The 26,223-nt window shown below is 42.4% G+C and overlaps 10 non-coding genes across 10 annotated transcripts; 6 read left to right on the forward strand and 4 right to left on the reverse strand.

Moving 5' to 3' along the window:
* The first annotated feature begins 2,823 nt into the window (after positions 1–2,823).
* TRNAS-GCU (transfer RNA serine (anticodon GCU)) lies at positions 2,824–2,905 on the forward strand. Its single transcript has one exon. It is a non-coding gene; the product is annotated as a tRNA-Ser (tRNA).
* A 1,036-nt stretch (positions 2,906–3,941) lies between these two features.
* On the forward strand, positions 3,942–4,023 carry TRNAS-GCU (transfer RNA serine (anticodon GCU)). The gene has a single exon. It is a non-coding gene; the product is annotated as a tRNA-Ser (tRNA).
* A 356-nt stretch (positions 4,024–4,379) lies between these two features.
* Positions 4,380–4,453, reverse strand: TRNAT-AGU (transfer RNA threonine (anticodon AGU)). The gene has a single exon. It is a non-coding gene; the product is annotated as a tRNA-Thr (tRNA).
* Positions 4,454–5,499: 1,046 nt separating this feature from the next.
* TRNAT-AGU (transfer RNA threonine (anticodon AGU)) lies at positions 5,500–5,573 on the reverse strand. Its single transcript has one exon. It is a non-coding gene; the product is annotated as a tRNA-Thr (tRNA).
* A 3,966-nt stretch (positions 5,574–9,539) lies between these two features.
* On the forward strand, positions 9,540–9,621 carry TRNAS-GCU (transfer RNA serine (anticodon GCU)). Its single transcript has one exon. It is a non-coding gene; the product is annotated as a tRNA-Ser (tRNA).
* A 356-nt stretch (positions 9,622–9,977) lies between these two features.
* Positions 9,978–10,051, reverse strand: TRNAT-AGU (transfer RNA threonine (anticodon AGU)). Its single transcript has one exon. It is a non-coding gene; the product is annotated as a tRNA-Thr (tRNA).
* Positions 10,052–10,659: 608 nt separating this feature from the next.
* Positions 10,660–10,741, forward strand: TRNAS-GCU (transfer RNA serine (anticodon GCU)). The gene has a single exon. It is a non-coding gene; the product is annotated as a tRNA-Ser (tRNA).
* Positions 10,742–12,899: 2,158 nt separating this feature from the next.
* TRNAS-GCU (transfer RNA serine (anticodon GCU)) lies at positions 12,900–12,981 on the forward strand. The gene has a single exon. It is a non-coding gene; the product is annotated as a tRNA-Ser (tRNA).
* A 4,828-nt stretch (positions 12,982–17,809) lies between these two features.
* TRNAT-AGU (transfer RNA threonine (anticodon AGU)) lies at positions 17,810–17,883 on the reverse strand. Its single transcript has one exon. It is a non-coding gene; the product is annotated as a tRNA-Thr (tRNA).
* A 5,088-nt stretch (positions 17,884–22,971) lies between these two features.
* Positions 22,972–23,053, forward strand: TRNAS-GCU (transfer RNA serine (anticodon GCU)). The gene has a single exon. It is a non-coding gene; the product is annotated as a tRNA-Ser (tRNA).
* Positions 23,054–26,223: the final 3,170 nt, after the last annotated feature.

Consider the following 26,223-nt stretch of genomic DNA (forward strand, 5'->3'; position numbering starts at 1 on the left):
AAAGATGGCAAGGATGATCCAGGAGAAGAATTTTTAAATGTAGGATGATTTTGAGGAGTGGTTCTAAGTTTTGCTATTTGTCACAGAGATGGCAAATTAAGTGTGAACAGATCCTATGCAGCATGTAGTTTCAGGTGGCTACCACTATAGAACAGCAAGGAAGTCGAGTCCCATCACATACTTGGCAGCAGCATGCAGTTCTCTGTCATTTTGCATCGTGACAATTCTAAATGAAATCGGCTTGGGACGATCCTTTTTGGAAAAGACATGGATAACTTGTCCATAGGTATGTAATCCATGCATTTGCCTTGCATGAATTGTGGCCTGTTTTACTTTAAAAGTTAGATAGAAGGCAGAATTGACAGATTTAGGGAATTCTAGGGAAATGCCAACATAAATGAGAAGCAGAGAGGACTAAATGTTTAGTATGTATGCCATTAGCATGGGTCATCACGTTGGATGTAAAACCAGACCTGCTGAGCCAATGTCTGATGTACGGCGCTGTTGCATGTGGAAAGAAAATGAAGCCTAAGAATCATCACGACTGTTTTCCAAATGTGGGTTCGGTAAAGGTACTTTTGTTGACGGGGTGACCGAGTGGTTAAGGCGATGGACTGCTAATCCATTGTGCTCTGCACGCATGGGTTCGAATCCCATCCTCGTCGTATGATTCCTTTTTGGAAAATTCTCTATGCTCAGCGCAAGCAATGCCCCGAGGAAGAAAATTTACCATCGCCGTTCAAGAAGGATGCTATTGAAGTCTCTAAACATATTTACAGGCATTATGAAGCGTATCAGTCAGGCAATAGTGAATCGGCACCTCTAATTTATCGTGCCTTATGCCATCCTAGATTTTGCAAAACGTTGCAACCATCTACTTGTTAAAACTAAACCAGAGCTGACTCTTTGCCACTCGGGTGGAGTATTCTAGGGATGTGGGACGAGCATCTTTAATGTCATTGGCTAGTGAACATCTCCCTTTTGGAAAAAAAAGCTGATTATTGAGCAGAATAAGAGAACAAGGCACTGCTGAGAGTTGAACTCAGGATCTCCTGTTTACTAGACAGGCGCTTTAACCTACTAAGCCACAGCGCCCATGAGCAAAACTGTGGAAAACCAGAAAGATGGCAAGGATGATCCAGGAGAAGAATTTTTAAATGTAGGATGATTTTGAGGAGTGGTTCTAAGTTTTGCTATTTGTCACAGAGATGGCAAATTAAGTGTGAACAGATCCTATGCAGCATGTAGTTTCAGGTGGCTACCACTATAGAACAGCAAGGAAGTCGAGTCCCATCACATACTTGGCAGCAGCATGCAGTTCTCTGTCATTTTGCATCGTGACAATTCTAAATGAAATCGGCTTGGGACGATCCTTTTTGGAAAAGACATGGATAACTTGTCCATAGGTATGTAATCCATGCATTTGCCTTGCATGAATTGTGGCCTGTTTTACTTTAAAAGTTAGATAGAAGGCAGAATTGACAGATTTAGGGAATTCTAGGGAAATGCCAACATAAATGAGAAGCAGAGAGGACTAAATGTTTAGTATGTATGCCATTAGCATGGGTCATCACGTTGGATGTAAAACCAGACCTGCTGAGCCAATGTCTGATGTACGGCGCTGTTGCATGTGGAAAGAAAATGAAGCCTAAGAATCATCACGACTGTTTTCCAAATGTGGGTTCGGTAAAGGTACTTTTGTTGACGGGGTGACCGAGTGGTTAAGGCGATGGACTGCTAATCCATTGTGCTCTGCACGCATGGTTTCGAATCCCATCCTCGTCGTATGATTCCTTTTTGGAAAATTCTCTATGCTCAGCGCAAGCAATGCCCCGAGGAAGAAAATTTACCATCGCCGTTCAAGAAGGATGCTATTGAAGTCTCTAAACATATTTACAGGCATTATGAAGCGTATCAGTCAGGCAATAGTGAATCGGCACCTCTAATTTATCGTGCCTTATGCCATCCTACATTTTGCAAAACGTTGCAACCATCTACTTGTTAAAACTAAACCAGAGCTGACTCTTTGCCACTCGGGTGGAGTATTCTAGGGATGTGGGACGAGCATCTTTAATGTCATTGGCTAGTGAACATCTCCCTTTTGGAAAAAAAAGCTGATTATTGAGCAGAATAAGAGAACAAGGCACTGCTGAGAGTTGAACTCAGGATCTCCTGTTTACTAGACAGGCGCTTTAACCTACTAAGCCACAGCGCCCATGAGCAAAACTGTGGAAAACCAGAAAGATGGCAAGGATGATCCAGGAGAAGAATTTTTAAATGTAGGATGATTTTGAGGAGTGGTTCTAAGTTTTGCTATTTGTCACAGAGATGGCAAATTAAGTGTGAACAGATCCTATGCAGCATGTAGTTTCAGGTGGCTACCACTATAGAACAGCAAGGAAGTCGAGTCCCATCACATACTTGGCAGCAGCATGCAGTTCTCTGTCATTTTGCATCGTGACAATTCTAAATGAAATCGGCTTGGGACGATCCTTTTTGGAAAAGACATGGATAACTTGTCCATAGGTATGTAATCCATGCATTTGCCTTGCATGAATTGTGGCCTGTTTTACTTTAAAAGTTAGATAGAAGGCAGAATTGACAGATTTAGGGAATGCTAGGGAAATGCCAACATAAATGAGAAGCAGAGAGGACTGAATGTTTAGTATGTATGCCATTAGCATGGGTCATCACGTTGGATGTAAAACAAGACCTGCTGAGCCAATGTCTGATGTACGGCGCTGTTGCATGTGGAAAGAAAATGAAGCCTAAGAATCATCACGACTGTTTTCCAAATGTGGGTTCGGTAAAGGTACTTTTGTTGACGGGGTGGCCGAGTGGTTAAGGCGATGGACTGCTAATCCATTGTGCTCTGCACGCATGGGTTCGAATCCCATCCTTGTCGTATGATTCCTTTTTGGAAAATTCTCTATGCTCAGCGCAAGCAATGCCCCGAGGAAGAAAATTTACCATCGCCGTTCAAGAAGGATGCTATTGAAGTCTCTAAACATATTTACAGGCATTATGTAGCGTATCAGTCAGGCAATAGTGAATCGGCACCTCTAATTTATCGTGCCTTATGCCATCCTAGATTTTGCAAAACGTTGCAACCATCTACTTGTTAAAACTAAACCAGAGCTGACTCTTTGCCACTCGGGTGGAGTATTCTAGGGATGTGGGACGAGCATCTTTAATGTCATTGGCTAGTGAACATCTCCCTTTTGGAAAAAAAAGCTGATTATTGAGCAGAATAAGAGAACAAGGCACTGCTGAGAGTTGAACTCAGGATCTCCTGTTTACTAGATAGGCGCTTTAACCAACTAAGCCACAGCGCCCATGAGCAAAACTGGAAAACCAGAAAGATGGCAAGGATGATCCAGGAGAAGAATTTTTAAATGTAGGATGATTTTGAGGAGTGGTTCTAAGTTTTGCTATTTGTCACAGAGATGGCAAATTAAGTGTGAACAGATCCTATGCAGCATGTAGTTTCAGGTGGCTACCACTATAGAACAGCAAGGAAGTCGAGTCCCATCACATACTTGGCAGCAGCATGCAGTTCTCTGTCATTTTGCATCGTGACAATTCTAAATGAAATCGGCTTGGGACGATCCTTTTTGGAAAAGACATGGATAAATTGTCCATAGGTATGTAATCCATGCATTTGCCTTGCATGAATTGTGGCCTGTTTTACTTTAAAAGTTAGATAGAAGGCAGAATTGACAGATTTAGGGAATTCTAGGGAAATGCCAACATAAATGAGAAGCAGAGAGGACTGAATGTTTAGTATTTATGCCATTAGCATGGGTCATCACGTTGGATGTAAAACAAGACCTGCTGAGCCAATGTCTGATGTACGGCGCTGTTGCATGTGGAAAGAAAATGAAGCCTAAGAATCATCACGACTGTTTTCCAAATGTGGGTTCGGTAAAGGTACTTTTGTTGACGGGGTGGCCGAGTGGTTAAGGCGATGGACTGCTAATCCATTGTGCTCTGCACGCATGGGTTCGAATCCCATCCTCGTCGTATGATTCCTTTTTGGAAAATTCTCTATGCTCAGCGCAAGCAATGCCCCGAGGAAGAAAATTTACCATCGCCGTTCAAGAAGGATGCTATTGAAGTCTCTAAACATATTTACAGGCATTATGAAGCGTATCAGTCAGGCAATAGTGAATCGGCACCTCTAATTTATCGTGCCTTATGCCATCCTACATTTTGCAAAACGTTGCAACCATCTACTTGTTAAAACTAAACCAGAGCTGACTCTTTGCCACTCGGGTGGAGTATTCTAGGGATGTGGGACGAGCATCTTTAATGTCATTGGCTAGTGAACATCTCCCTTTTGGAAAAAAAAGCTGATTATTGAGCAGAATAAGAGAACAAGGCACTGCTGAGAGTTGAACTCAGGATCTCCTGTTTACTAGACAGGCGCTTTAACCAACTAAGCCACAGCGCCCATGAGCAAAACTGTGGAAAACCAGAAAGATGGCAAGGATGATCCAGGAGAAGAATTTTTAAATGTAGGATGATTTTGAGGAGTGGTTCTAAGTTTTGCTATTTGTCACAGAGATGGCAAATTAAGTGTGAACAGATCCTATGCAGCATGTAGTTTCAGGTGGCTACCACTATAGAACAGCAAGGAAGTCGAGTCCCATCACATACTTGGCAGCAGCATGCAGTTCTCTGTCATTTTGCATCGTGACAATTCTAAATGAAATCGGCTTGGGACGATCCTTTTTGGAAAAGACATGGATAACTTGTCCATAGGTATGTAATCCATGCATTTGCCTTGCATGAATTGTGGCCTGTTTTACTTTAAAAGTTAGATAGAAGGCAGAATTGACAGATTTAGGGAATTCTAGGGAAATGCCAACATAAATGAGAAGCAGAGAGGACTGAATGTTTAGTATTTATGCCATTAGCATGGGTCATCACGTTGGATGTAAAACAAGACCTGCTGAGCCAATGTCTGATGTACGGCGCTGTTGCATGTGGAAAGAAAATGAAGCCTAAGAATCATCACGACTGTTTTCCAAATGTGGGTTCGGTAAAGGTACTTTTGTTGACGGGGTGGCCGAGTGGTTAAGGCGATGGACTGCTAATCCATTGTGCTCTGCAGGCATGGGTTTGAATCCCATCCTCGTCGTATGATTCCTTTTTGGAAAATTCTCTATGCTCAGCGCAAGCAATGCCCCGAGGAAGAAAATTTACCATCGCCGTTCAAGAAGGATGCTATTGAAGTCTCTAAACATATTTACAGGCATTATGTAGCGTATCAGTCAGGCAATAGTGAATCGGCACCTCTAACTTATCGTGCCTTATGCCATCCTACATTTTGCAAAACGTTGCAACCATCTACTTGTTAAAACTAAACCAGAGCTGACTCTTTGCCACTCGGGTGGAGTATTCTAGGGATGTGGGACGAGCATCTTTAATGTCATTGGCTAGTGAACATCTCCCTTTTGGAAAAAAAAGCTGATTATTGAGCAGAATAAGAGAACAAGGCACTGCTGAGAGTTGAACTCAGGATCTCCTGTTTACTAGACAGGCGCTTTAACCAACTAAGCCACAGCGCCCATGAGCAAAACTGTGGAAAACCAGAAAGATGGCAAGGATGATCCAGGAGAAGAATTTTTAAATGTAGGATGATTTTGAGGAGTGGTTCTAAGTTTTGCTATTTGTCACAGAGATGGCAAATTAAGTGTGAACAGATCCTATGCAGCATGTAGTTTCAGGTGGCTACCACTATAGAACAGCAAGGAAGTCGAGTCCCATCACATACTTGGCAGCAGCATGCAGTTCTCTGTCATTTTGCATCGTGACAATTCTAAATGAAATCGGCTTGGGACGATCCTTTTTGGAAAAGACATGGATAACTTGTCCATAGGTATGTAATCCATGCATTTGCCTTGCATGAATTGTGGCCTGTTTTACTTTAAAAGTTAGATAGAAGGCAGAATTGACAGATTTAGGGAATTCTAGGGAAATGCCAACATAAATGAGAAGCAGAGAGGACTAAATGTTTAGTATGTATGCCATTAGCATGGGTCATCACGTTGGATGCAAAACCAGACCTGCTGAGCCAATGTCTGATGTACGGCGCTGTTGCATGTGGAAAGAAAATGAAGCCTAAGAATCATCACGACTGTTTTCCAAATGTGGGTTCGGTAAAGGTACTTTTGTTGACGGGGTGACCGAGTGGTTAAGGCGATGGACTGCTAATCCATTGTGCTCTGCACGCATGGGTTCGAATCCCATCCTCGTCGTATGATTCCTTTTTGGAAAATTCTCTATGCTCAGCGCAAGCAATGCCCCGAGGAAGAAAATTTACCATCGCCGTTCAAGAAGGATGCTATTGAAGTCTCTAAACATATTTACAGGCATTATGAAGCGTATCAGTCAGGCAATAGTGAATCGGCACCTCTAATTTATCGTGCCTTATGCCATCCTAGATTTTGCAAAACGTTGCAACCATCTACTTGTTAAAACTAAACCAGAGCTGACTCTTTGCCACTCGGGTGGAGTATTCTAGGGATGTGGGACGAGCATCTTTAATGTCATTGGCTAGTGAACATCTCCCTTTTGGAAAAAAAAGCTGATTATTGAGCAGAATAAGAGAACAAGGCACTGCTGAGAGTTGAACTCAGGATCTCCTGTTTACTAGACAGGCGCTTTAACCTACTAAGCCACAGCGCCCATGAGCAAAACTGTGGAAAACCAGAAAGATGGCAAGGATGATCCAGGAGAAGAATTTTTAAATGTAGGATGATTTTGAGGAGTGGTTCTAAGTTTTGCTATTTGTCACAGAGATGGCAAATTAAGTGTGAACAGATCCTATGCAGCATGTAGTTTCAGGTGGCTACCACTATAGAACAGCAAGGAAGTCGAGTCCCATCACATACTTGGCAGCAGCATGCAGTTCTCTGTCATTTTGCATCGTGACAATTCTAAATGAAATCGGCTTGGGACGATCCTTTTTGGAAAAGACATGGATAACTTGTCCATAGGTATGTAATCCATGCATTTGCCTTGCATGAATTGTGGCCTGTTTTACTTTAAAAGTTAGATAGAAGGCAGAATTGACAGATTTAGGGAATTCTAGGGAAATGCCAACATAAATGAGAAGCAGAGAGGACTAAATGTTTAGTATGTAAGCCATTAGCATGGGTCATCACGTTGGATGTAAAACCAGACCTGCTGAGCCAATGTCTGATGTACGGCGCTGTTGCATGTGGAAAGAAAATGAAGCCTAAGAATCATCACGACTGTTTTCCAAATGTGGGTTCGGTAAAGGTACTTTTGTTGACGGGGTGACCGAGTGGTTAAGGCGATGGACTGCTAATCCATTGTGCTCTGCACGCATGGTTTCGAATCCCATCCTCGTCGTATGATTCCTTTTTGGAAAATTCTCTATGCTCAGCGCAAGCAATGCCCCGAGGAAGAAAATTTACCATCGCCGTTCAAGAAGGATGCTATTGAAGTCTCTAAACATATTTACAGGCATTATGAAGCGTATCAGTCAGGCAATAGTGAATCGGCACCTCTAATTTATCGTGCCTTATGCCATCCTACATTTTGCAAAACGTTGCAACCATCTACTTGTTAAAACTAAACCAGAGCTGACTCTTTGCCACTCGGGTGGAGTATTCTAGGGATGTGGGACGAGCATCTTTAATGTCATTGGCTAGTGAACATCTCCCTTTTGGAAAAAAAAGCTGATTATTGAGCAGAATAAGAGAACAAGGCACTGCTGAGAGTTGAACTCAGGATCTCCTGTTTACTAGACAGGCGCTTTAACCTACTAAGCCACAGCGCCCATGAGCAAAACTGTGGAAAACCAGAAAGATGGCAAGGATGATCCAGGAGAAGAATTTTTAAATGTAGGATGATTTTGAGGAGTGGTTCTAAGTTTTGCTATTTGTCACAGAGATGGCAAATTAAGTGTGAACAGATCCTATGCAGCATGTAGTTTCAGGTGGCTACCACTATAGAACAGCAAGGAAGTCGAGTCCCATCACATACTTGGCAGCAGCATGCAGTTCTCTGTCATTTTGCATCGTGACAATTCTAAATGAAATCGGCTTGGGACGATCCTTTTTGGAAAAGACATGGATAACTTGTCCATAGGTATGTAATCCATGCATTTGCCTTGCATGAATTGTGGCCTGTTTTACTTTAAAAGTTAGATAGAAGGCAGAATTGACAGATTTAGGGAATGCTAGGGAAATGCCAACATAAATGAGAAGCAGAGAGGACTGAATGTTTAGTATGTATGCCATTAGCATGGGTCATCACGTTGGATGTAAAACAAGACCTGCTGAGCCAATGTCTGATGTACGGCGCTGTTGCATGTGGAAAGAAAATGAAGCCTAAGAATCATCACGACTGTTTTCCAAATGTGGGTTCGGTAAAGGTACTTTTGTTGATGGGGTGGCCGAGTGGTTAAGGCGATGGACTGCTAATCCATTGTGCTCTGCACGCATGGGTTCGAATCCCATCCTTGTCGTATGATTCCTTTTTGGAAAATTCTCTATGCTCAGCGCAAGCAATGCCCCGAGGAAGAAAATTTACCATCGCCGTTCAAGAAGGATGCTATTGAAGTCTCTAAACATATTTACAGGCATTATGTAGCGTATCAGTCAGGCAATAGTGAATCGGCACCTCTAATTTATCGTGCCTTATGCCATCCTAGATTTTGCAAAACGTTGCAACCATCTACTTGTTAAAACTAAACCAGAGCTGACTCTTTGCCACTCGGGTGGAGTATTCTAGGGATGTGGGACGAGCATCTTTAATGTCATTGGCTAGTGAACATCTCCCTTTTGGAAAAAAAAGCTGATTATTGAGCAGAATAAGAGAACAAGGCACTGCTGAGAGTTGAACTCAGGATCTCCTGTTTACTAGATAGGCGCTTTAACCAACTAAGCCACAGCGCCCATGAGCAAAACTGGAAAACCAGAAAGATGGCAAGGATGATCCAGGAGAAGAATTTTTAAATGTAGGATGATTTTGAGGAGTGGTTCTAAGTTTTGCTATTTGTCACAGAGATGGCAAATTAAGTGTGAACAGATCCTATGCAGCATGTAGTTTCAGGTGGCTACCACTATAGAACAGCAAGGAAGTCGAGTCCCATCACATACTTGGCAGCAGCATGCAGTTCTCTGTCATTTTGCATCGTGACAATTCTAAATGAAATCGGCTTGGGACGATCCTTTTTGGAAAAGACATGGATAAATTGTCCATAGGTATGTAATCCATGCATTTGCCTTGCATGAATTGTGGCCTGTTTTACTTTAAAAGTTAGATAGAAGGCAGAATTGACAGATTTAGGGAATTCTAGGGAAATGCCAACATAAATGAGAAGCAGAGAGGACTGAATGTTTAGTATTTATGCCATTAGCATGGGTCATCACGTTGGATGTAAAACAAGACCTGCTGAGCCAATGTCTGATGTACGGCGCTGTTGCATGTGGAAAGAAAATGAAGCCTAAGAATCATCACGACTGTTTTCCAAATGTGGGTTCGGTAAAGGTACTTTTGTTGACGGGGTGGCCGAGTGGTTAAGGCGATGGACTGCTAATCCATTGTGCTCTGCACGCATGGGTTCGAATCCCATCCTCGTCGTATGATTCCTTTTTGGAAAATTCTCTATGCTCAGCGCAAGCAATGCCCCGAGGAAGAAAATTTACCATCGCCGTTCAAGAAGGATGCTATTGAAGTCTCTAAACATATTTACAGGCATTATGAAGCGTATCAGTCAGGCAATAGTGAATCGGCACCTCTAATTTATCGTGCCTTATGCCATCCTACATTTTGCAAAACGTTGCAACCATCTACTTGTTAAAACTAAACCAGAGCTGACTCTTTGCCACTCGGGTGGAGTATTCTAGGGATGTGGGACGAGCATCTTTAATGTCATTGGCTAGTGAACATCTCCCTTTTGGAAAAAAAAGCTGATTATTGAGCAGAATAAGAGAACAAGGCACTGCTGAGAGTTGAACTCAGGATCTCCTGTTTACTAGACAGGCGCTTTAACCAACTAAGCCACAGCGCCCATGAGCAAAACTGTGGAAAACCAGAAAGATGGCAAGGATGATCCAGGAGAAGAATTTTTAAATGTAGGATGATTTTGAGGAGTGGTTCTAAGTTTTGCTATTTGTCACAGAGATGGCAAATTAAGTGTGAACAGATCCTATGCAGCATGTAGTTTCAGGTGGCTACCACTATAGAACAGCAAGGAAGTCGAGTCCCATCACATACTTGGCAGCAGCATGCAGTTCTCTGTCATTTTGCATCGTGACAATTCTAAATGAAATCGGCTTGGGACGATCCTTTTTGGAAAAGACATGGATAACTTGTCCATAGGTATGTAATCCATGCATTTGCCTTGCATGAATTGTGGCCTGTTTTACTTTAAAAGTTAGATAGAAGGCAGAATTGACAGATTTAGGGAATTCTAGGGAAATGCCAACATAAATGAGAAGCAGAGAGGACTGAATGTTTAGTATTTATGCCATTAGCATGGGTCATCACGTTGGATGTAAAACAAGACCTGCTGAGCCAATGTCTGATGTACGGCGCTGTTGCATGTGGAAAGAAAATGAAGCCTAAGAATCATCACGACTGTTTTCCAAATGTGGGTTCGGTAAAGGTACTTTTGTTGACGGGGTGGCCGAGTGGTTAAGGCGATGGACTGCTAATCCATTGTGCTCTGCACGCATGGGTTCGAATCCCATCCTCGTCGTATGATTCCTTTTTGGAAAATTCTCTATGCTCAGCGCAAGCAATGCCCCGAGGAAGAAAATTTACCATCGCCGTTCAAGAAGGATGCTATTGAAGTCTCTAAACATATTTACAGGCATTATGTAGCGTATCAGTCAGGCAATAGTGAATCGGCACCTCTAATTTATCGTGCCTTATGCCATCCTACATTTTGCAAAACGTTGCAACCATCTACTTGTTAAAACTAAACCAGAGCTGACTCTTTGCCACTCGGGTGGAGTATTCTAGGGATGTGGGACGAGCATCTTTAATGTCATTGGCTAGTGAACATCTCCCTTTTGGAAAAAAAAGCTGATTATTGAGCAGAATAAGAGAACAAGGCACTGCTGAGAGTTGAACTCAGGATCTCCTGTTTACTAGACAGGCGCTTTAACCAACTAAACCACAGCGCCCATGAGCAAAACTGTGGAAAACCAGAAAGATGGCAAGGATGATCCAGGAGAAGAATTTTTAAATGTAGGATGATTTTGAGGAGTGGTTCTAAGTTTTGCTATTTGTCACAGAGATGGCAAATTAAGTGTGAACAGATCCTATGCAGCATGTAGTTTCAGGTGGCTACCACTATAGAACAGCAAGGAAGTCGAGTCCCATCACATACTTGGCAGCAGCATGCAGTTCTCTGTCATTTTGCATCGTGACAATTCTAAATGAAATCGGCTTGGGACGATCCTTTTTGGAAAAGACATGGATAACTTGTCCATAGGTATGTAATCCATGCATTTGCCTTGCATGAATTGTGGCCTGTTTTACTTTAAAAGTAAGATAGAAGGCAGAATTGACAGATTTAGGGAATTCTAGGGAAATGCCAACATAAATGAGAAGCAGAGAGGACTGAATGTTTAGTATTTATGCCATTAGCATGGGTCATCACGTTGGATGTAAAACAAGACCTGCTGAGCCAATGTCTGATGTACGGCGCTGTTGCATGTGGAAAGAAAATGAAGCCTAAGAATCATCACGACTGTTTTCCAAATGTGGGTTCGGTAAAGGTACTTTTGTTGACGGGGTGGCCGAGTGGTTAAGGCGATGGACTGCTAATCTATTGTGCTCTACACGCATGGGTTCGAATCCCATCCTCGTCGTATGATTCATTTTTGGAAAATTCTCTATGCTCAGCGCAAGCAATGCCCCGAGGAAGAAAATTTACCATCACCGTTCAAGAAGGATGCTATTGAAGTCTATAAACATATTTGCAGGCATTATGTAGCGTATCAGTCAGGCAATAGTGAATCGGCACCTCTAATTTATCGTGCCTTATGCCATCCTAGATTTTGCAAAACGTTGCAACCATCTACTTGTTAAAACTAAACCAGAGCTGACTCTTTGCCACTCGGGTGGAGTATTCTAGGGATGTGGGACGAGCATCTTTAATGTCATTGGCTAGTGAACATCTCCCTTTTGGAAAAAAAAGCTGATTATTGAGCAGAATAAGAGAACAAGGCACTGCTGAGAGTTGAACTCAGGATCTCCTGTTTACTAGACAGGCGCTTTAACCAGCTAAGCCACAGCGCCCATGAGCAAAACTGTGGAAAACCAGAAAGATGGCAAGGATGATCCAGGAGAAGAATTTTTAAATGTAGGATGATTTTGAGGAGTGGTTCTAAGTTTTGCTATTTGTCACAGAGATGGCAAATTAAGTGTGAACAGATCCTATGCAGCATGTAGTTTCAGGAGGCTACCACTATAGAACAGCAAGGAAGTCGAGTCCCATCACATACTTGGCAGCAGCATGCAGTTCTCTGTCATTTTGCATCGTGACAATTCTAAATGAAATCGGCTTGGGACGATCCTTTTTGGAAAAGACATGGATAACTTGTCCATAGGTATGTAATCCATGCATTTGCCTTGCATGAATTGTGGCCTGTTTTACTTTAAAAGTTAGATAGAAGGCAGAATTGACAGATTTAGGGAATTCTAGGGAAATGCCAACATAAATGAGAAGCAGAGAGGACTGAATGTTTAGTATTTATGCCATTAGCATGGGTCATCACGTTGGATGTAAAACAAGACCTGCTGAGCCAATGTCTGATGTACGGCGCTGTTGCATGTGGAAAGAAAATGAAGCCTAAGAATCATCACGACTGTTTTCCAAATGTGGGTTCGGTAAAGGTACTTTTGTTGACGGGGTGGCCGAGTGGTTAAGGCGATGGACTGCTAATCCATTGTGCTCTGCACGCATGGGTTCGAATCCCATCCTCGTCGTATGATTCCTTTTTGGAAAATTCTCTATGCTCAGCGCAAGCAATGCCCCGAGGAAGAAAATTTACCATCGCCGTTCAAGAAGGATGCTATTGAAGTCTCTAAACATATTTACAGGCATTATGTAGCGTATCAGTCAGGCAATAGTGAATCGGCACCTCTAATTTATCGTGCCTTATGCCATCCTACATTTTGCAAAACGTTGCAACCATCTACTTGTTAAAACTAAACCAGAGCTGACTCTTTGCCACTCGGGTGGAGTATTCTAGGGATGTGGGACGAGCATCTTTAATGTCATTGGCTAGTGAACATCTCCCTTTTGGAAAAAAAAGCTGATTATTGAGCAGAATAAGAGAACAAGGCACTGCTGAGAGTTGAACTCAGTATCTCCTGTTTACTAGACAGGCGTTTTAACCAACTAAGCCACAGCGCCCATGAGCAAAACTGTGGAAAACCAGAAAGATGGCAAGGATGATCCAGGAGAAGAATTTTTAAATGTAGGATGATTTTGAGGAGTGGTTCTAAGTTTTGCTATTTGTCACAGAGATGGCAAATTAAGTGTGAACAGATCCTATGCAGCATGTAGTTTCAGGTGGCTACCACTATAGAACAGCAAGGAAGTCGAGTCCCATCACATACTTGGCAGCAGCATGCAGTTCTCTGTCATTTTGCATCGTGACAATTCTAAATGAAATCGGCTTGGGACGATCCTTTTTGGAAAAGACATGGATAACTTGTCCATAGGTATGTAATCCATGCATTTGCCTTGCATGAATTGTGGCCTGTTTTACTTTAAAAGTTAGATAGAAGGCAGAATTGACAGATTTAGGGAATGCTAGGGAAATGCCAACATAAATGAGAAGCAGAGAGGACTAAATGTTTAGTATTTATGTCATTAGCATGGGTCATCACGTTGGATGTAAAACAAGACCTGCTGAGCCAATGTCTGATGTACGGCGCTGTTGCATGTGGAAAGAAAATGAAGCCTAAAAATCATCACGACTGTTTTCCAAATGTGGGTTCGGTAAAGGTACTTTCGTTGACGGGGTGGCCGAGTGGTTAAGGCGATGGACTGCTAATCCATTGTGCTCTGCACGCATGGGTTTGAATCCCATCCTCGTCGTATGATTCCTTTTTGGAAAATTCTCTATGCTCAGCGCAAGCAATGCCCCGAGGAAGAAAATTTACCATCGCCGTTCAAGAAGGATGCTATTGAAGTCTCTAAACATATTTACAGGCATTATGTAGCGTATCAGTCAGGCAATAGTGAATCGGCACCTCTAATTTATCGTGCCTTATGCCATCCTACATTTTGCAAAACGTTGCAACCATCTACTTGTTAAAACTAAACCAGAGCTGACTCTTTGCCACTCGGGTGGAGTACTCTAGGGATGTAGGACGAGCATCTTTAATGTCATTGGCTAGTGAACATCTCCCTTTTGGGAAAAAAAGCTGATTATTGAGCAGAATAAGGCACTGCTGAGAGTTGAACTCAGAATCTCCTGTTTACTAGACAGGCGCTTTAACCAACTAAGCCACAGCGCCCATGAGCAAAACTGTGGAAAACCAGAAAGATGGCAAGGATGATCCAGGAGAAGAATTTTTAAATGTAGGATGATTTTGAGGAGTGGTTCTAAGTTTTGCTATTTGTCACAGAGATGGCAAATTAAGTGTGAACAGATCCTATGCAGCATGTAGTTTCAGGTGGCTACCACTATAGAACAGCAAGGAAGTCGAGTCCCATCACATACTTGGCAGCAGCATGCAGTTCTCTGTCATTTTGCATCGTGACAATTCTAAATGAAATCGGCTTGGGACGATCCTTTTTGGAAAAGACATGGATAATTTGTCCATAGGTATGTAATCCATGCATTTGCCTTGCATGAATTGTGGCCTGTTTTACTTTAAAAGTTAGATAGAAGGCAGAATTGACAGATTTAGGGAATGCTAGGGAAATGCCAACATAAATGAGAAGCAGAGAGGACTGAATGTTTAGTATTTATGCCATTAGCATGGGTCATCACGTTGGATGTAAAACAAGACCTGCTGAGCCAATGTAGGATGTACGGCGCTGTTGCATGTGGAAAGAAAATGAAGCCTAAGAATCATCACGACTGTTTTCCAAAAGTGGGTTCGGTAAAGGTACTTTTGTTGACGGGGTGGCCGAGTGGTTAAGGCGATGGACTGCTAATCCGTTGTGCTCTGCATGCATGGGTTCGAATCCCATCCTCGTCGTATGATTCCTTTTTGGAAAATTCTCTATGCTCAGCGCAAGCAATGCACCGAGGAAGAAAATTTACCATCACCGTTCAAGAAGGATGCTATTGAAGTCTATAAACATATTTACAGGCATTATGTAGCGTATCAGTCAGGCAATAGTGAATCGACACCTCTAATTTATCGTGCCTTATGCCATCCTAGATTTTGCAAAACGTTGCAACCATCTACTTGTTAAAACTAAACCAGAGCTGACTCTTTGCCACTCGGGTGGAGTATTCTAGGGATGTGGGACGAGCATCTTTAATGTCATTGGCTAGTGAACATCTCCCTTTTGGAAAAAAAAGCTGATTATTGAGCAGAATAAGAGAACAAGGCACTGCTGAGAGTTGAACTCAGGATCTCCTGTTTACTAGGCAGGCGCTTTAACCAACTAAGCCACAGCACCCATGAGCAAAACTGTGGAAAACCAGAAAGATGGCAAGGATGATCCAGGAGAAGAATTTTTAAATGTAGGATGATTTTGAGGAGTGGTTCTAAGTTTTGCTATTTGTCACAGAGATGGCAAATTAAGTGTGAACAGATCCTATGCAGCATGTAGTTTCAGGTGGCTACCACTATAGAACAGCAAGGAAGTCGAGTCCCATCACATACTTGGCAGCAGCATGCAGTTCTCTGTCATTTTGCATCGTGACAATTCTAAATGAATTCGGCTTGGGACGATCCTTTTTGGAAAAGACATGGATAATTTGTCCATAGGTATGTAATCCATGCATTTGCCTTGCATGAATTGTGGCCTGTTTTACTTTAAAAGTTAGATAGAAGGCAGAATTGACAGATTTAGGGAATGCTAGGGAAATGCCAACATAAATGAGAAGCAGAGAGGACTGAATGTTTAGTATGTATGCCATTAGCATGGGTCATCACGTTGGATGTAAAACAAGACCTGCTGAGCCAATGTCTGATGTACGGCGCTGTTGCATGTGGAAAGAAAATGAAGCCTAAGAATCATCACGACTGTTTTCCAAATGTGGGTTCGGTAAAGGTACTTTTGTTGATGGGGTGGCCGAGTGGTTAAGGCGATGGACTGCTAATCCATTGTGCTCTGCACGCATGGGTTCGAATCCCATCCTCGTCGTATGATTCCTTTTTGGAAAATTCTCTATGCTCAGCGCAAGCAATGCCCCGAGGAAGAAAATTTACCATCACCGTTCAAGAAGGATGCTATTGAAGTCTATAAACATATTTACAGGCATTATGTAGCGTATCAGTCAGGCAATAGTGAATCGGCACCTCTAATTTATCGTGCCTTATGCCATCCTACATTTTGCAAAACGTTGCAACCATCTACTTGTTAAAACTAAACCAGAGCTGACTCTTTGCCACTCGGGTGGAGTATTCTAGGGATGTGGGACGAGCATCTTTAATGTCATTGGCTAGTGAACATCTCCCTTTTGGAAAAAAAAGCTGATTATTGAGCAGAATAAGAGAACAAGGCACTGCTGAGAGTTGAACTCAGGATCTCCTGTTTACTAGACAGGCGCTTTAACCAACTAAGCCACAGCACCCATGAGCAAAACTGTGGAAAACCAGAAAGATGGCAAGGATGATCCAGGAGAAGAATTTTTAAATGTAGGATGATTTTGAGGAGTGGTTCTAAGTTTTGCTATTTGTCACAGAGATGGCAAATTAAGTGTGAACAGATCCTATGCAGCATGTAGTTTCAGGTGGCTACCACTATAGAACAGCAAGGAAGTCGAGTCCCATCACATACTTGGCAGCAGCATGCAGTTCTCTGTCATTTTGCATCGTGACAATTCTAAATGAAATCGGCTTGGGACGATCCTTTTTGGAAAAGACATGGATAATTTGTCCATAGGTATGTAATCCATGCATTTGCCTTGCATGAATTGTGGCCTGTTTTACTTTAAAAGTTAGATAGAAGGCAGAATTGACAGATTTAGGGAATGCTAGGGAAATGCCAACATAAATGAGAAGCAGAGAGGACTGAATGTTTAGTATTTATGCCATTAGCATGGGTCATCACGTTGGATGTAAAACAAGACCTGCTGAGCCAATGTAGGATGTACGGCGCTGTTGCATGTGGAAAGAAAATGAAGCCTAAGAATCATCACGACTGTTTTCCAAAAGTGGGTTCGGTAAAGGTACTTTTGTTGACGGGGTGGCCGAGTGGTTAAGGCGATGGACTGCTAATCCGTTGTGCTCTGCATGCATGGGTTCGAATCCCATCCTCGTCGTATGATTCCTTTTTGGAAAATTCTCTATGCTCAGCGCAAGCAATGCCCCGAGGAAGAAAATTTACCATCACCGTTCAAGAAGGATGCTATTGAAGTCTCTAAACATATTTACAGGCATTATGTAGCGTATCAGTCAGGCAATAGTGAATCGACACCTCTAATTTATCGTGCCTTATGCCATCCTAGATTTTGCAAAACGTTGCAACCATCTACTTGTTAAAACTAAACCAGAGCTGACTCTTTGCCACTCGGGTGGAGTATTCTAGGGATGTGGGACGAGCATCTTTAATGTCATTGGCTAGTGAACATCTCCCTTTTGGAAAAAAAAGCTGATTATTGAGCAGAATAAGAGAACAAGGCACTGCTGAGAGTTGAACTCAGGATCTCCTGTTTACTAGACAGGCGCTTTAACCAACTAAGCCACAGCGCCCATGAGCAAAACTGTGGAAAACCAGAAAGATGGCAAGGATGATCCAGGAGAAGAATTTTTAAACGTAGGATGATTTTGAGGAGTGGTTCTAAGTTTTGCTATTTGTCACAGAGATGGCAAATTAAGTGTGAACAGATCCTATGCAGCATGTAGTTTCAGGTGGCTACCACTATAGAACAGCAAGGAAGTCGAGTCCCATCACATACTTGGCAGCAGCATGCAGTTCTCTGTCATTTTGCATCGTGACAATTCTAAATGAATTCGGCTTGGGACGATCCTTTTTGGAAAAGACATGGATAATTTGTCCATAGGTATGTAATCCATGCATTTGCCTTGCATGAATTGTGGCCTGTTTTACTTTAAAAGTTAGATAGAAGGCAGAATTGACAGATTTAGGGAATGCTAGGGAAATGCCAACATAAATGAGAAGCAGAGAGGACTGAATGTTTAGTATGTATGCCATTAGCATGGGTCATCACGTTGGATGTAAAACAAGACCTGCTGAGCCAATGTCTGATGTACGGCGCTGTTGCATGTGGAAAGAAAATGAAGCCTAAGAATCATCACGACTGTTTTCCAAATGTGGGTTCGGTAAAGGTACTTTTGTTGACGGTGTGGCCGAGTGGTTAAGGCGATGGACTGCTAATCCATTGTGCTCTGCACGCATGGGTTCGAATCCCATCCTCGTCGTATGATTCCTTTTTGGAAAATTCTCTATGCTCAGCGCAAGCAATGCCCCGAGGAAGAAAATTTACCATCGCCGTTCAAGAAGGATGCTATTGAAGTCTCTAAAAATATTTACAGGCATTATGTAGCGTATCAGTCAGGCAATAGTGAATCGGCACCTCTAATTTATCGTGCCTTATGCCATCCTAGATTTTGCAAAACGTTGCAACCATCTACTTGTTAAAACTAAACCAGAGCTGACTCTTTGCCACTCGGGTGGAGTATTCTAGGGATGTGGGACGAGCATCTTTAATGTCATTGGCTAGTGAACATCTCCCTTTTGGAAAAAAAAGCTGATTATTGAGCAGAATAAGAGAACAAGGCACTGCTGAGAGTTGAACTCAGGATCTCCTGTTTACTAGGCAGGCGCTTTAACCAACTAAGCCACAGCGCCCATGAGCAAAACTGTGGAAAACCAGAAAGATGGCAAGGATGATCCAGGAGAAGAATTTTTAAATGTAGGATGATTTTGAGGAGTGGTTCTAAGTTTTGCTATTTGTCACAGAGATGGCAAATTAAGTGTGAACAGATCCTATGCAGCATGTAGTTTCAGGTGGCTACCACTATAGAACAGCAAGGAAGTCGAGTCCCATCACATACTTGGCAGCAGCATGCAGTTCTCTGTCATTTTGCATCGTGACAATTCTAAATGAAATCGGCTTGGGACGATCCTTTTTGGAAAAGACATGGATAATTTGTCCATAGGTATGTAATCCATGCATTTGCCTTGCATGAATTGTGGCCTGTTTTACTTTAAAAGTTAGATAGAAGGCAGAATTGACAGATTTAGGGAATGCTAGGGAAATGCCAACATAAATGAGAAGCAGAGAGGACTGAATGTTTAGTATTTATGCCATTAGCATGGGTCATCACGTTGGATGTAAAACAAGACCTGCTGAGCCAATGTAGGATGTACGGCGCTGTTGCATGTGGAAAGAAAATGAAGCCTAAGAATCATCACGACTGTTTTCCAAAAGTGGGTTCGGTAAAGGTACTTTTGTTGACGGGGTGGCCGAGTGGTTAAGGCGATGGACTGCTAATCCGTTGTGCTCTGCATGCATGGGTTCGAATCCCATCCTCGTCGTATGATTCCTTTTTGGAAAATTCTCTATGCTCAGCGCAAGCAATGCCCCGAGGAAGAAAATTTACCATCACCGTTCAAGAAGGATGCTATTGAAGTCTATAAACATATTTACAGGCATTATGTAGCGTATCAGTCAGGCAATAGTGAATCGGCACCTCTAATTTATCGTGCCTTATGCCATCCTACATTTTGCAAAACGTTGCAACCATCTACTTGTTAAAACTAAACCAGAGCTGACTCTTTGCCACTCGGGTGGAGTATTCTAGGGATGTGGGACGAGCATCTTTAATGTCATTGGCTAGTGAACATCTCCCTTTTGGAAAAAAAAGCTGATTATTGAGCAGAATAAGAGAACAAGGCACTGCTGAGAGTTGAACTCAGGATCTCCTGTTTACTAGACAGGCGCTTTAACCAACTAAGCCACAGCACCCATGAGCAAAACTGTGGAAAACCAGAAAGATGGCAAGGATGATCCAGGAGAAGAATTTTTAAATGTAGGATGATTTTGAGGAGTGGTTCTAAGTTTTGCTATTTGTCACAGAGATGGCAAATTAAGTGTGAACAGATCCTATGCAGCATGTAGTTTCAGGTGGCTACCACTATAGAACAGCAAGGAAGTCGAGTCCCATCACATACTTGGCAGCAGCATGCAGTTCTCTGTCATTTTGCATCGTGACAATTCTAAATGAAATCGGCTTGGGACGATCCTTTTTGGAAAAGACATGGATAACTTGTCCATAGGTATGTAATCCATGCATTTGCCTTGCATGAATTGTGGCCTGTTTTACTTTAAAAGTTAGATAGAAGGCAGAATTGACAGATTTAGGGAATGCTAGGGAAATGCCAACATAAATGAGAAGCAGAGAGGACTGAATGTTTAGTATGTATGCCATTAGCATGGGTCATCACGTTGGATGTAAAACAAGACCTGCTGAGCCAATGTCTGATGTACGGCGCTGTTGCATGTGGAAAGAAAATGAAGCCTAAGAATCATCACGACTGTTTTCCAAATGTGGGTTCGGTAAAGGTACTTTTGTTGATGGGGTGGCCGAGTGGTTAAGGCGATGGACTGCTAATCCATTGTGCTCTGCACGCATGGGTTCGAATCCCATCCTCGTCGTATGATTCCTTTTTGGAAAATTCTCTATGCTCAGCGCAAGCAATGCCCCGAGGAAGAAAATTTACCATCGCCGTTCAAGAAGGATGCTATTGAAGTCTCTAAACATATTTACAGGCATTATGTAGCGTATCAGTCAGGCAATAGTGAATCGACACCTCTAATTTATCGTGCCTTATGCCATCCTAGATTTTGCAAAACGTTGCAACCATCTACTTGTTAAAACTAAACCAGAGCTGACTCTTTGCCACTCGGGTGGAGTATTCTAGGGATGTGGGACGAGCATCTTTAATGTCATTGGCTAGTGAACATCTCCCTTTTGGAAAAAAAAGCTGATTATTGAGCAGAATAAGAGAACAAGGCACTGCTGAGAGTTGAACTCAGGATCTCCTGTTTACTAGACAGGCGCTTTAACCAACTAAGCCACAGCACCCATGAGCAAAACTGTGGAAAACCAGAAAGATGGCAAGGATGATCCAGGAGAAGAATTTTTAAATGTAGGATGATTTTGAGGAGTGGTTCTAAGTTTTGCTATTTGTCACAGAGATGGCAAATTAAGTGTGAACAGATCCTATGCAGCATGTAGTTTCAGGTGGCTACCACTATAGAACAGCAAGGAAGTCGAGTCCCATCACATACTTGGCAGCAGCATGCAGTTCTCTGTCATTTTGCATCGTGACAATTCTAAATGAAATCGGCTTGGGACGATCCTTTTTGGAAAAGACATGGATAACTTGTCCATAGGTATGTAATCCATGCATTTGCCTTGCATGAATTGTGGCCTGTTTTACTTTAAAAGTTAGATAGAAGGCAGAATTGACAGATTTAGGGAATGCTAGGGAAATGCCAACATAAATGAGAAGCAGAGAGGACTGAATGTTTAGTATGTATGCCATTAGCATGGGTCATCACGTTGGATGTAAAACAAGACCTGCTGAGCCAATGTCTGATGTACGGCGCTGTTGCATGTGGAAAGAAAATGAAGCCTAAGAATCATCACGACTGTTTTCCAAATGTGGGTTCGGTAAAGGTACTTTTGTTGATGGGGTGGCCGAGTGGTTAAGGCGATGGACTGCTAATCCATTGTGCTCTGCACGCATGGGTTCGAATCCCATCCTCGTCGTATGATTCCTTTTTGGAAAATTCTCTATGCTCAGCGCAAGCAATGCCCCGAGGAAGAAAATTTACCATCGCCGTTCAAGAAGGATGCTATTGAAGTCTCTAAACATATTTACAGGCATTATGTAGCGTATCAGTCAGGCAATAGTGAATCGACACCTCTAATTTATCGTGCCTTATGCCATCCTAGATTTTGCAAAACGTTGCAACCATCTACTTGTTAAAACTAAACCAGAGCTGACTCTTTGCCACTCGGGTGGAGTATTCTAGGGATGTGGGACGAGCATCTTTAATGTCATTGGCTAGTGAACATCTCCCTTTTGGAAAAAAAAGCTGATTATTGAGCAGAATAAGAGAACAATGCACTGCTGAGAGTTGAACTCAGGATCTCCTGTTTACTAGACAGGCGCTTTAACCAACTAAGCCACAGCGCCCATGAGCAAAACTGTGGAAAACCAGAAAGATGGCAAGGATGATCCAGGAGAAGAATTTTTAAATGTAGGATGATTTTGAGGAGTGGTTCTAAGTTTTGCTATTTGTCACAGAGATGGCAAATTAAGTGTGAACAGATCCTATGCAGCATGTAGTTTCAGGTGGCTACCACTATAGAACAGCAAGGAAGTCGAGTCCCATCACATACTTGGCAGCAGCATGCAGTTCTCTGTCGTTTTGCATCGTGACAATTCTAAATGAATTCGGCTTGGGACGATCCTTTTTGGAAAAGACATGGATAATTTGTCCATAGGTATGTAATCCATGCATTTGCCTTGCATGAATTGTGGCCTGTTTTACTTTAAAAGTTAGATAGAAGGCAGAATTGACAGATTTAGGGAATGCTAGGGAAATGCCAACATAAATGAGAAGCAGAGAGGACTGAATGTTTAGTATGTATGCCATTAGCATGGGTCATCACGTTGGATGTAAAACAAGACCTGCTGAGCCAATGTCTGATGTACGGCGCTGTTGCATGTGGAAAGAAAATGAAGCCTAAGAATCATCACGACTGTTTTCCAAATGTGGGTTCGGTAAAGGTACTTTTGTTGACGGGGTGGCCGAGTGGTTAAGGCGATGGACTGCTAATCCATTGTGCTCTGCACGCATGGGTTCGAATCCCATCCTCGTCGTATGATTCCTTTTTGGAAAATTCTCTATGCTCAGCGCAAGCAATGCCCCGAGGAAGAAAATTTACCATCGCCGTTCAAGAAGGATGCTATTGAAGTCTCTAAAAATATTTACAGGCATTATGTAGCGTATCAGTCAGGCAATAGTGAATCGGCACCTCTAATTTATCGTGCCTTATGCCATCCTAGATTTTGCAAAACGTTGCAACCATCTACTTGTTAAAACTAAACCAGAGCTGACTCTTTGCCACTCGGGTGGAGTATTCTAGGGATGTGGGACGAGCATCTTTAATGTCATTGGCTAGTGAACATCTCCCTTTTGGAAAAAAAAGCTGATTATTGAGCAGAATAAGAGAACAAGGCACTGCTGAGAGTTGAACTCAGGATCTCCTGTTTACTAGGCAGGCGCTTTAACCAACTAAGCCACAGCGCCCATGAGCAAAACTGTGGAAAACCAGAAAGATGGCAAGGATGATCCAGGAGAAGAATTTTTAAATGTAGGATGATTTTGAGGAGTGGTTCTAAGTTTTGCTATTTGTCACAGAGATGGCAAATTAAGTGTGAACAGATCCTATGCAGCATGTAGTTTCAGGTGGCTACCACTATAGAACAGCAAGGAAGTCGAGTCCCATCACATACTTGGCAGCAGCATGCAGTTCTCTGTCATTTTGCATCGTGACAATTCTAAATGAAATCGGCTTGGGACGATCCTTTTTGGAAAAGACATGGATAATTTGTCCATAGGTATGTAATCCATGCATTTGCCTTGCATGAATTGTGGCCTGTTTTACTTTAAAAGTTAGATAGAAGGCAGAATTGACAGATTTAGGGAATGCTAGGGAAATGCCAACATAAATGAGAAGCAGAGAGGACTGAATGTTTAGTATTTATGCCATTAGCATGGGTCATCACGTTGGATGTAAAACAAGACCTGCTGAGCCAATGTAGGATGTACGGCGCTGTTGCATGTGGAAAGAAAATGAAGCCTAAGAATCATCACGACTGTTTTCCAAAAGTGGGTTCGGTAAAGGTACTTTTGTTGACGGGGTGGCCGAGTGGTTAAGGCGATGGACTGCTAATCCGTTGTGCTCTGCATGCATGGGTTCGAATCCCATCCTCGTCGTATGATTCCTTTTTGGAAAATTCTCTATGCTCAGCGCAAGCAATGCCCCGAGGAAGAAAATTTACCATCACCGTTCAAGAAGGATGCTATTGAAGTCTATAAACATATTTACAGGCATTATGTAGCGTATCAGTCAGGCAATAGTGAATCGGCACCTCTAATTTATCGTGCCTTATGCCATCCTAGATTTTGCAAAACGTTGCAACCATCTACTTGTTAAAACTAAACCAGAGCTGACTCTTTGCCACTCGGGTGGAGTATTCTAGGGATGTGGGACGAGCATCTTTAATGTCATTGGCTAGTGAACATCTCCCTTTTGGAAAAAAAAGCTGATTATTGAGCAGAATAAGAGAACAAGGCACTGCTGAGAGTTGAACTCAGGATCTCCTGTTTACTAGACAGGCGCTTTAACCAACTAAGCCACAGCACCCATGAGCAAAACTGTGGAAAACCAGAAAGATGGCAAGGATGATCCAGGAGAAGAATTTTTAAATGTAGGATGATTTTGAGGAGTGGTTCTAAGTTTTGCTATTTGTCACAGAGATGGCAAATTAAGTGTGAACAGATCCTATGCAGCATGTAGTTTCAGGTGGCTACCACTATAGAACAGCAAGGAAGTCGAGTCCCATCACATACTTGGCAGCAGCATGCAGTTCTCTGTCATTTTGCATCGTGACAATTCTAAATGAAATCGGCTTGGGACGATCCTTTTTGGAAAAGACATGGATAATTTGTCCATAGGTATGTAATCCATGCATTTGCCGTGCATGAATTGTGGCCTGTTTTACTTTAAAAGTTAGATAGAAGGCAGAATTGACAGATTTAGGGAATGCTTGGGAAATGCCAACATAAATGAGAAGCAGAGAGGACTGAATGTTTAGTATTTATGCCATTAGCATGGGTCATCACGTTGGATGTAAAACAAGACCTGCTGAGCCAATGTAGGATGTACGGCGCTGTTGCATGTGGAAAGAAAATGAAGCCTAAGAATCATCACGACTGTTTTCCAAATGTGGGTTCGGTAAAGGTACTTTTGTTGATGGGGTGGCCGAGTGGTTAAGGCGATGGACTGCTAATCCATTGTGCTCTGCACGCATGGGTTCGAATCCCATCCTCGTCGTATGATTCCTTTTTGGAAAATTCTCTATGCTCAGCGCAAGCAATGCCCCGAGGAAGAAAATTTACCATCACCGTTCAAGAAGGATGCTATTGAAGTCTATAAACATATTTACAGGCATTATGTAGCGTATCAGTCAGGCAATAGTGAATCGGCACCTCTAATTTATCGTGCCTTATGCCATCCTACATTTTGCAAAACGTTGCAACCATCTACTTGTTAAAACTAAACCAGAGCTGACTCTTTGCCACTCGGGTGGAGTATTCTAGGGATGTGGGACGAGCATCTTTAATGTCATTGGCTAGTGAACATCTCCCTTTTGGAAAAAAAAGCTGATTATTGAGCAGAATAAGAGAACAAGGCACTGCTGAGAGTTGAACTCAGGATCTCCTGTTTACTAGACAGGCGCTTTAACCAACTAAGCCACAGCACCCATGAGCAAAACTGTGGAAAACCAGAAAGATGGCAAGGATGATCCAGGAGAAGAATTTTTAAATGTAGGATGATTTTGAGGAGTGGTTCTAAGTTTTGCTATTTGTCACAGAGATGGCAAATTAAGTGTGAACAGATCCTATGCAGCATGTAGTTTCAGGTGGCTACCACTATAGAACAGCAAGGAAGTCGAGTCCCATCACATACTTGGCAGCAGCATGCAGTTCTCTGTCATTTTGCATCGTGACAATTCTAAATGAAATCGGCTTGGGACGATCCTTTTTGGAAAAGACATGGATAACTTGTCCATAGGTATGTAATCCATGCATTTGCCTTGCATGAATTGTGGCCTGTTTTACTTTAAAAGTTAGATAGAAGACAGAATTGACAGATTTAGGGAATGCTAGGGAAATGCCAACATAAATGAGAAGCAGAGAGGACTGAATGTTTAGTATGTATGCCATTAGCATGGGTCATCACGTTGGATGTAAAACAAGACCT

This window comes from Eleutherodactylus coqui, chromosome 11 (assembly GCF_035609145.1).
Source record: "Eleutherodactylus coqui strain aEleCoq1 chromosome 11, aEleCoq1.hap1, whole genome shotgun sequence".
Lineage (NCBI taxonomy): Eukaryota > Metazoa > Chordata > Amphibia > Anura > Eleutherodactylidae > Eleutherodactylus > Eleutherodactylus coqui.